Below are 10,203 nucleotides of genomic sequence, written 5' to 3'. Positions count from 1 at the left end.
TCCTCATCTGTGAATTTTGTGAATTTGACTATGATAAGTCTTGGTGATGGCTGGCTTTAGTTGAATTAATGGAAGCTTTTTGTGTTTCTTGTATTTCAATGTCTGTTTCCTCACCCAGTCTAGGGACATTTTCAGCTATAATTTCTTGTAATAAACCTTCTGTCCCCTTCTCTCTTCTTCTTCTTCTTCTTCTTCTTCTTCTTCTTCTTCTGGGATTCCTGTGATACAAATGTTATTATGTGTTAAGGGGTCACTGAGTTGCCTAAGTCTACAATTGTGACACAATACCTTTCTTTCCCTCTTCTTTTCAGCTTCATTACTTTTTCATAATTTTATCTTCTATATCACTGGTTCATTCCTCTGCTTTGTCCTTTTGCATTTCATTGCATCCAACTGGTTTTGCATCTCAGTTGTAACATTTTTTTAAATTTCTGACTGACTAGTTTTTTGTTCTTTTATCTCTGCAGTAAAGGATTCAGTAGTGTGTTCTATGCTTTCGTCAAACCCAGCTTGTATCTTTATGATTGTTGTTTTAAATTCTGGTTCAGGCATTAAATCTATTTTGATTAATTCCCTGGCTGTTCTTTCTTTTGGGGTAAATTCCTCCATCTTGTCATTTTATCTAAGTCACGTGTATGTGTGTGTGTGTGTGTGTGTGTGTGTGTGTGTGTGATAGAGAGAGACAGAGACAGAGACAGAGACAGAAAGAGAGAGAAGTTTTGGAAAGCCTGTTATAATCCTGCTCTTGTGATTAATGGCTATTTTAAAAGAAGACTTATACTATGTTGGTCCCGGTGCTTCAGGAGTTGTTTCAGAGTGTGCACTCTGCTGTTGTGTTTTGCCTGTTCCTTCCCTGAGTTCAGTCTTCAGCAGAGTTTCTCCTTGCCTGCATTGGGGTGTGTTTGGACCTTGCCCAATGTGTGGCAAGTTGTAACTAAGTGTCTTTTGGTCTTCTTACTAAAAGAATCTAGATCCTTATTTCCCCTAGAGCTGAAGCTTTGCAGCATTCTCTGATTAGTAGGCTTTCTGAGTGTGAGGGTTTTGTGTTGGTCCTTTCAGGGAGGGGCCTGCTGCACTGATTCTCAGGCTGACTTGCCCTAGTGAAGATGCACCTGCAGGGTGCAGGGGGTAGGGCTTGGTGTACACAGCTCCAGCCTACATTGGGGGCACTCAGTGTCTTGCTCAGTGAGGTTGGTCAGCACTGATGGGTGGGGGGAAAATGGCATTTCCCCACTCTCTCATCCCAAGAGTGGGAATTTTGTTCCTGCCGCTCTTCAGGAATCCCTCACAGAAGAGAAAACAATGCCTCGTCTTGTGTTCTTGGATTCTGTAAGATCCCTGCCTTCATCCTGTCTATGTCTGTGCTGTCTGCTTTCCAGGCAGCACAGTACTCCTGTGTTTTATCTCAGGTGCATGGCAGGGTTTCAAAACTCCAAATTTTAGTGACCCAGCACAGCATGGACCAGTGCTGGTCCTCTGGGGGGAGGGTCTCCCCCTACTGTAGCTGGTGCCAGTTTGTCCAAGAAAAACAGTCACATGACCATGCAAGGGTTCATATTTCATGGTTGAGTGCAGCAAAAAGCTGGAAACAAGGGTTGCTGCCCTCAGCAGGTGTCTCTGTTCCTATGCTAGTAAACAAAGTAGCATGCTGGTGCTGCCAGCTATTATGTCCCCAGAGAGGCCTTGCCACCACTGCCAAATTCACTCAAAGAAGGGGAACTCTTTCTTCCCCCCTCTGACCCAGGGGATCCTTTGACCACGCTGCCTGTTCCTGATCCTCTGCCCTCCTTCCATACAAGAGCACCGCTAAGCCCACAAGTCAAGACCCTGGTGATGGTGCAGTCCTCCAAACTTTAGTCTTTGAGCTCTGTAACTTATAAAAACTTGCAGTACTCATCCCCTCTCTTTTTCCCAGTGAATGGTTTTAGGGAAGAAGTTTTCTTGTGCAATCCTATGAACGCTTCTCTCTCTCTCTCTCTCTCTCTCTCTCTCTCTCCCTCCCTCCCTCCTTTTTCTCCTCACTGCTTTCAAATCAATGGTCTCACTTTAACAATAGACTCACTGCAAGGCTCGGAATTCAATTCATGTTGTAATTCAACCACTCACATGATGAAATCATGAGTATACTTCTCACTTATCTCAGCCTGTGGATACAGGAAATAAGGGACTCTTTCAGGGAGAACATGGAAGCTTTGATTGAGCTGTGAATTGGAATCCCTGACCTAATCCTTTTCTTGCCCTTTCTTGTCCAGTGGCATTGGGGGCAACCAGTCAATCTTACTAGACACATTCGTTTGACATAAATGGTCAAGCGAATCATATACATGGTCACCCAGATTCATGACTCTTATAATTATTTAACTAGGATTATCCAATGGTGATATCTTGTATATCTCTATAGCCACATCATGCCATGAACTATCAGTTCTCCTTTTCCTATTGCAAATGAAGTCATTAGCATCCTTAGATATGACCACTTTAGAGAATATATTGCAGAAACCCCAAAGCCGATTCATTTTTAGTACTCTGTTTTCCTAGTCACACTCCTAATTTGAAGTCTGTATTATTCATAATTCTTCAGAGAATCAGAATTCACAGGTCCATAGGATATATACATATACTTATATTTGAATATACATATACATAGAGAGAGAGAGACAGAGGCAGGAAGATGGAAAAAACAAAGATGGGGGACTGAAAGAGTGTTAGAGGAAAAAAGACAACAAGAGTGACAGGAAGAAAAAGAGAGTAAAGAAACACAGAAGCAGAGAGAGGTTTTAAGGTATTAGGTCATGCTTTTGTGGACTGTAACTTTGTAACTAGTCCAAAATCTAATTGGGTAAGCCAGCAGGCTGGAGGCTCAGGAGAGAATTTCAAGCTGAGTCCAACAGCTGGCTGCTGGCAATATTCCTTCTTGCTAGAGTAAGGTCAGTCTTTGTTCTATTAAGGCCTTCAAATAATTGGATGAGACCTGCCCACGCCATGGAAGGAAATCTGCCTTATTCAATGTCCAATTATTTAAATACTTATCTAATATGGAAAACAACCTCACAAAACTATCCAAAATAATGTTTGGCCAAATACCTGGGCACTGTGCCCCAGCCAGATTGACACATAAAATTAAATATCACACCTTGTGATTTTCTTTTGTTTTCTAAATGTATGAGCTACAGTTTCCATTACAACTTTGAATCCAAATAGAGAGGGGAGACATCTTGACTTGTTCATGATCTTAGGGGAAAAACATTTAGTTCTAGCTATTATATTAGCTGTAGATGTTCTTAATCAATGAAGAATGCTTTCCTCTGTTTCTAGTTTGCTGAGAGTTTGAATCACAAATTGGTATTGGATTTTGTCAAATGATTTTAACGCGTTGATATAATCCTATGATTTTTCTTCTTTAGCCTGTTGATACAATAGAACTTAATTGATTTTGGAATGTTGTTTCAATCTTGCAAACCTGGAAAAAAATCCTACTTGGTGACTTTATTAGTCAGCTCAGACTACCATAATAAAATACCATAAACTTGGTTGCTTAAACAACAGAAATTTATTTTTCATAGTTCTTTTTTCATAGATATTTTTCATAGCTAGGAATTCCAAAATAAAGATGCCAGCTGATTAGATGCCTGCTGGGAACTCTTTTCCTGGTTTGCCAGACAGATGGCTTCTTTGTCTTCAAAGTGGGAAGAGAGAGTTCTGTGTCTCTCTCTCTCTTTTTTTAATTTGTAAATGTTTATTTATTTCTGAGAGAGACAGAATTGGAGCAAAGGAGGGGCAGAGAGGGAGAGGGAGATACAGAATCCCAAGTAGGCTCCAGGCTCTGAGCTGTCTTCACAGAACCCAATGTGGGACTCGAGCACACGAACCATGAGATCAGAACTGAGCCAAAGTCAGACGCTTAACCCACTGAGCCACCCAGGCGCCCGTCTTCTTCTTTATATAACCAGCCATATTGGATTACAGCCCCACCCTTATGACCTCATTTGACCTTGATCAACTCCTCACAGGACTGATCTCCAAATTCAGTCACATTGGTGGTTAGGGCTTCAGCATATGAATCGTCAGGACACATATATTCATTCAGTCCATAACATTCCAACCTTGGCCCACCAAAATGTTTATCTTTCTCACACACAAATTCATTCCTTCCATACCATCAGCCTTAAAAATCCTAACTTATTTAAATACCAAGCTTATGTTCTAAATTCCAAAGTATCATGTAAATATTATTTAAGTCAGATATGGGTGAGACTTGAGGCATGATTCATTCTTAGGAAAAAAATTCCTCTCTATTTCTTTTTTTTATTTTTATTTTTAAATTTTTAATGTTTATTTATTTTTGAGAGAGAGGAGGAGACAGAGCGTGAGTAGGGGAGGGGCAGAGAAAGAGGGAGACACAGAATCTTTGGCAGGGTCCATGCTCTGAGCTGCCAGCACAAAGCCCAATGTGGGGTTCAAACTCACAAACTGTGAGATCATGACATGAGCCGAAGTTGGACTCCCAACTGACTGAGCCACCCAGGCACCACCCTCTCTATTTCTAATCTTGTGAAAGCATACAAGTTATGTGCTTCCAAAATGCAATGGTGGGGCAGGCATAAGGTAGGCACTCTCATTCCAAAAGTGAAAAATAGGAAATAAAGAAAGAAGTTATTGGTCACAAGGAAGTCCAAAACTTGGCAAGGCAAATTTGGCTGGATCATATTCCTTGAGAATAATTACCTTTGACTTCAAGCCCCACCTGCCATACCCAATGGAGTGGTGATTCTGCCCTTGCATCTAAGCTAAGCAGGATTCTCACACCCAAGTATCTACTGAGTGGCATCCCTGTCTCCAAGACTCTTCTGGGTTATGTAAGGCACTCTCTTAAGCTTCAGTCAGAGGCCATCTGGCCTGTTGAAACTGAGGCAAGGGCCACATGCTTTGAAATCAAGCGGACAGGCCTAATGACCACTGAATCACCTTCAAGATCATTCTTCTCTTTTCTTGAAAAATAATGCATGTTCACAGACAAATAGCACAATGATTCCATTCTGTATAATATAAGAAGTCTGACATTTAATTTATTTACTTTCTCACAGTTCCAGAGGCTGGAATTCTGATATCAAGATGCCAGAGTCATTGCTTTCTGGAGAAGGGCCTCTTCTTGGCCTGCAGATGACCACCTTGTAGCTATATCATCACGTGGCCTTTCCTCAGTGTATGCTGGTGGGGATAGACTAGAGTGAGCTCTCTGGTGTCTTTTATTGTAAAGACACTAGTACTATTAGATCAAGGTCCCACCATTATGGCTTCATCTACTGTTTATCACCTCTTCAGAGACCCTATCTCCAAATACAGTTATATTAGTGGTTAAAACCTTCAAAAAATGAATTTTGGGTAGAAATATTCTGTCCATAATAATGACAGTTTATAATTCTTTTGATACATTGTTGAATTTTTTTGCTGTTTCTTTTCAGATAATTTTCACATCTATATTCATGAGAGATATTATTAGCCTGTAGTTTTCTTTTCTGATAATGTCTTTATCTTCTTTGGGTATTATGGTAATTGTATTTCTGTACTCTTAACCTACCTGTGTCTTTACATATTAAAAGGGGGTTCCTTTAAGTTTTTTTTTTTAATGTTTACTTATTTTGAGAGAGAGAAAGAGTGTGAGCAGGGTAGGGGCAGAGAGAGAGGGAGACACAGAATCTGAAGCAGGCTCCAGGCTCTGAGCTGTCAGCAGCATAGAGCCCGATGCAGAGCTCATAATCATGGACCACGAGATCATGACCTGAGCTGAGGTCAGATGCTCAACCGACTGAGTCACCCAGTGCCCCTACAAGGGGGTTCTTATACACAACATGGAGTTGGGTCCTTTTTTATTTTCTCTGACAGTCTCTGTCTTTCAGTTTGTATTCAACTCATTCACATGTAAATTAATTATTGGTATTGTTGGATAATATACTCTATGTGTGTAATCATTTTCCATCCATTGTGCTCATATCTGTTTTGTGTTGGTCTCACCCCCCTTTCCTATCTTCTCTGGCTTAATTCTTCATTTTATATTATTCTATTCTTTCTCCCCTCTCAGCATATCAATATTCTTTTTTTATGTGATTTTTAGTGCTTGCCCATGAGTTCGCAATATATATTTACAACTAATCTGAGTCCATTTTCAAATAACGCTATACCACTTCACACGTAGTACACGTAACTTAGAGTATTTCCAATTTATCCCTGTCACTTCTTATTTCATGTCTATGATTCATTTTACTTGTCTATACTGTAATTACCTAATATATTGTTGCTTTTCTTAATTTGCACAAACAGGTATCTATTTATTTAATAGCCCAAATAGAAACAAGAAAAGTAATACTTTATTTATACCTTTTATGACACTATATAAAATATAGATTCATTTTTTTGACCTTTATCATTTTCTTTCTCTCTGAGGAACTTCTTTTAACATTTATTACAGGGAAGGTTTACTTGTAACACATTTTTTTTCAATTTTCTTTTTTTTTTTTTAATCTGAGGAACTACTTATGTCTCTTTCATTTTGTAAGGAGTATTTTTGCAGGTAAAAAAATTATAAAGTGGCGTTTTTAAACTTGTGTGTATAAGCACCAGGGAAAAATCGTGTCTTTAGCTGCTTGAATTTGCATTGTACTTGAAATGTCCTTCAAGGGGCGCCTGGGTGGCTCAGTCGGTTAAGCGTCTGACTTCGGCTCAGGTCATGATCTCACAGTTTGTGAGTTCGAGCCCTGTGTCGGGCTCTGTGCTGACAGCTGGGAACCTGGAGCCTGCTTGGGATTCTGTGTCTCCTCCTCTCTCTGCACCTCCCATGCTCATGCTCTATCTCTCTCTGTCTCTCAATAATAAATAAACGTTAGAAAATTTTTGTTTAAATGTCCTTCAAGTAACTTCTGAATTTCATTAAGTTAGGAGTGTTTTTTTTTCTCCAAAATTTTATTTAAATTCCAGTTAGTTAACATAAAGTGTAATACTTATTTTACGTGTAGAATTTAGTGATTCATCACTTACATACCACACCTGGTGCTCATCGCAACAAGTGCCCTCCTTAAAACCCGTCCCCTGTTTAACCCATCCCCCTGCCGACATCCCAACCAGTAGCCATCAGGTTGTTCTCTATAGTTAAGAATCTGCTCATTTCTTGGCTTGAATCTGTTTTTCCCCACTATGTTCATTTGTCTTGTTTCTAAAATACCACATATGAATTAAAGCATATATTTGTCTTTCTCTGACTTATTTAGCTTAGCGTAATACTCTCTAGCTCCATCCACATCATTGCAAATGGTGAGACTTCATTATTTCTTATGGCAGATTACTATTTCATATATATATATATGAATGGTAATTGTATTTCTGTACTCTTAACCTACCTGTGTCTTTACATATTAAAAGGGGGTTCCTTTAAGTTTTTTTTTTAATGTTTACTTATTTTGAGAGAGAGAAAGAGTGTGAGCAGGGTAGGGGCAGAGAGAGAGGGAGACACAGAATCTGAAGCAGGCTCCAGGCTCTGAGCTGTCAGCAGCATAGAGCCCGATGCAGAGCTCATAATCATGGACCACGAGATCATGACCTGAGCTGAGGTTGATATATATATATCAACTCTTCTTTATCCATTCATCAGTCAATGGACATTTGGGCCTTTTCCATAATTTGGCTATTGTTGATAATCTGCTATAAACATCACTTTGAATTGGTAATTTTGTATCCTTTGGGTAAATACCTAGAAGTGCATTTGGTGCATCATAGGGTAGTTCTATTTTTTAATTCTTTGTGGTACCCCCATAGTGTTTTCCAGAGTGCCTGCAGCAGGAGACATTCCCACCAACAGTGTGAGAGGGCTCCCCTTTCTCCACATCCTCACCAACACCTGTTGTTTCTTGCGTTGTTAATTTTATCCATTCTGACTGGTGTGAAGGGATATCTCTTGTAGTTGTGGGTTGAATTTCCCTGATGATGAGTGATGTTAAGCATGTTTTCAGGTGTCTGTTTGCCATCCGTATGTCTTCTTTGGATAAATGTCTATTCATGTCTTCTGCCCATATTGTTAACTCTCTCTCTCCCTCTCTCTCCCTCTCTCTCCCTCTCCCTCTCCCTCTCCCTCTCTCTCTCTCCCTCCTGCCCTCCCCTGCTCATGCTCTGTCTCTCTCTCTCTCCCAAAAATAGCCATTAAATTTTTCTTAAAAAAATAAACAGTTACATTTGTGATTTCAGGAAACTGAGATGTAACTTGAAGGATGCTAAAAGCACAGTGTAATTTCAAGGAGTTAACCACATGACTTTTCTCTATTGCATATGTACATTCATTTAAAAATGCTTATCAATCACTGAAACTAAGGTATTACATGAGGGATGCTTTAAGCACAGTGTAGTTTCAAGGCGTTAAATACTTGAATATTCCCCTGCACTTATAGATATAATTTAAAAACACATATATCTTGATGAATGGAAGATGTTACTTGAAGGCGGTTTCGATACAGTGTAGATTCCAGGAGTTAAGCATGGGACTTTACATATGGTTTATACACATGTTTTAAAAAGGGTTATAAGTTAATGAAACTAAGATGTTAACTGAAGGACTCCTTTTTTACATTTTTAAAATGTTTATTTTTGCGAGAGAGAGAGAGACAGAGATCAAGTGGAGTAGTGGCAGAGAGAGAGGGAGACACAGAATCTGAAGCAGGCTCCAGGCCCTGAGCTGTTAGCACAGAGCCCGACGCAGGGCTCAAACTCACAGACTGCGAGATCGTGACCCGAGCTGAAGTCAGATGCCTAACCAACTGACCCCAGCCACCCTGGTGCCCCAAAAGACTCTTTTATCACACTATAATTTCAAGTAGTTAAGCACACTACTCTTTGGTTGTGCATATACACATAACTTTAAAAATACTTGTAACTTATTGAAACAGATGTTACTTGTAGCTCACTTTAAACACAGCATAATTTCAAGGAAGTAAGCACATGGCTTTTCCCTTGGGCTTATACACACGGTTTTAAAAACATTTCTATTTGATTTGTCGGGGATAAGCTTAGGAATCCCCTGGGCTTACACCGATGAGTTACCCAGACATAAAGAAATACAAAGCCATAAAATGCTCACACCCGAGTTTGGGTAAACCAGATTGGCACCCCAAGAAGAGGGAGTGCAGAGCACCCCAAGAATAGGGGGTGCAAAGGTGCCAGGACAGGGAGGTGCAAAGTCACCCCAAAATAGAGAGGGGGTGCAGAGCCTCCAGAATAGAGAGGAAGGGGCAAGGCCCAAAATAGGAATGGGCACAAAGGTGCCCAATACATAGGTATATGAAATAAACAAGATTAGATATTCAGGGTAGAAGCACCCCCAATTTAGTACTATAGCAGAAAAGCTGCTTTCACGGGGGATAGGGCCAAGTTAGGTAAATTGGTGAATTGGACTATGGACCACTGCACTGCAGGCAAAGCCCCCAAAGCGGAGATGGCTAACAAAAGAAAAGGTGCCTTATTAACCCTGAGGTTATTTCCCCTATCTGCCTCATCCCCTAGGCTAAGATAAACAGAGCTGGTGCCTCATGTTCACTGTAAACAACCTTCCTACTGAGTGCCTGGCACCCGGATTTTGTTTTGTATTAACCCAAACCCCTAACCCCGAATATCTTCAAGACCCCTTTTCCCTCACGTCCACAAGTTAATGTTCACAGTTTCATTGTCTGTGCACATCCATCACCATGTTTGTAAGCTTTCTGATCCTAATAAAAGCAGGGCAAGGACCCTTATTCAGGGTTCTTGTCTTTTCCCAGACATTAGCCATCTCTCACTTTCAATCCTGCATCCCGCTCTTGCTAGACAAGAGAGAACTTTAGACCCAGAGTCTATGATATTGATTAAAGGAAGACATTACTTGAAGGCCTATTTAAGCACTGTGAAGTTTCAAGGAGTTAAGCACATGGCCATTCCCTTGTGCATGTGTGTGCGTGTATATATATATATATATACACACACACACATATTCACATACACATACACACATTATATGTATACACATATACATACACACATTATATATATATATATATATATATATAATACTATTTGCTTAATCTATTTGCTTAATGAAACTAAGATATTACTTGATAAAGACTTTAGGCACAGTAGAGTTTGAAAAGTTAAGTACACAGATTTTCCCCTGTGATTATACACATATTTTGA

Source organism: Prionailurus viverrinus, unplaced genomic scaffold (genome assembly GCF_022837055.1).
Source record: "Prionailurus viverrinus isolate Anna unplaced genomic scaffold, UM_Priviv_1.0 scaffold_83, whole genome shotgun sequence".
NCBI classification, from domain to species: Eukaryota; Metazoa; Chordata; class Mammalia; order Carnivora; family Felidae; genus Prionailurus; species Prionailurus viverrinus.
The sequence above is the reverse complement of the archived record's forward strand: the minus strand, read 5'-3'. Positions refer to the sequence as shown.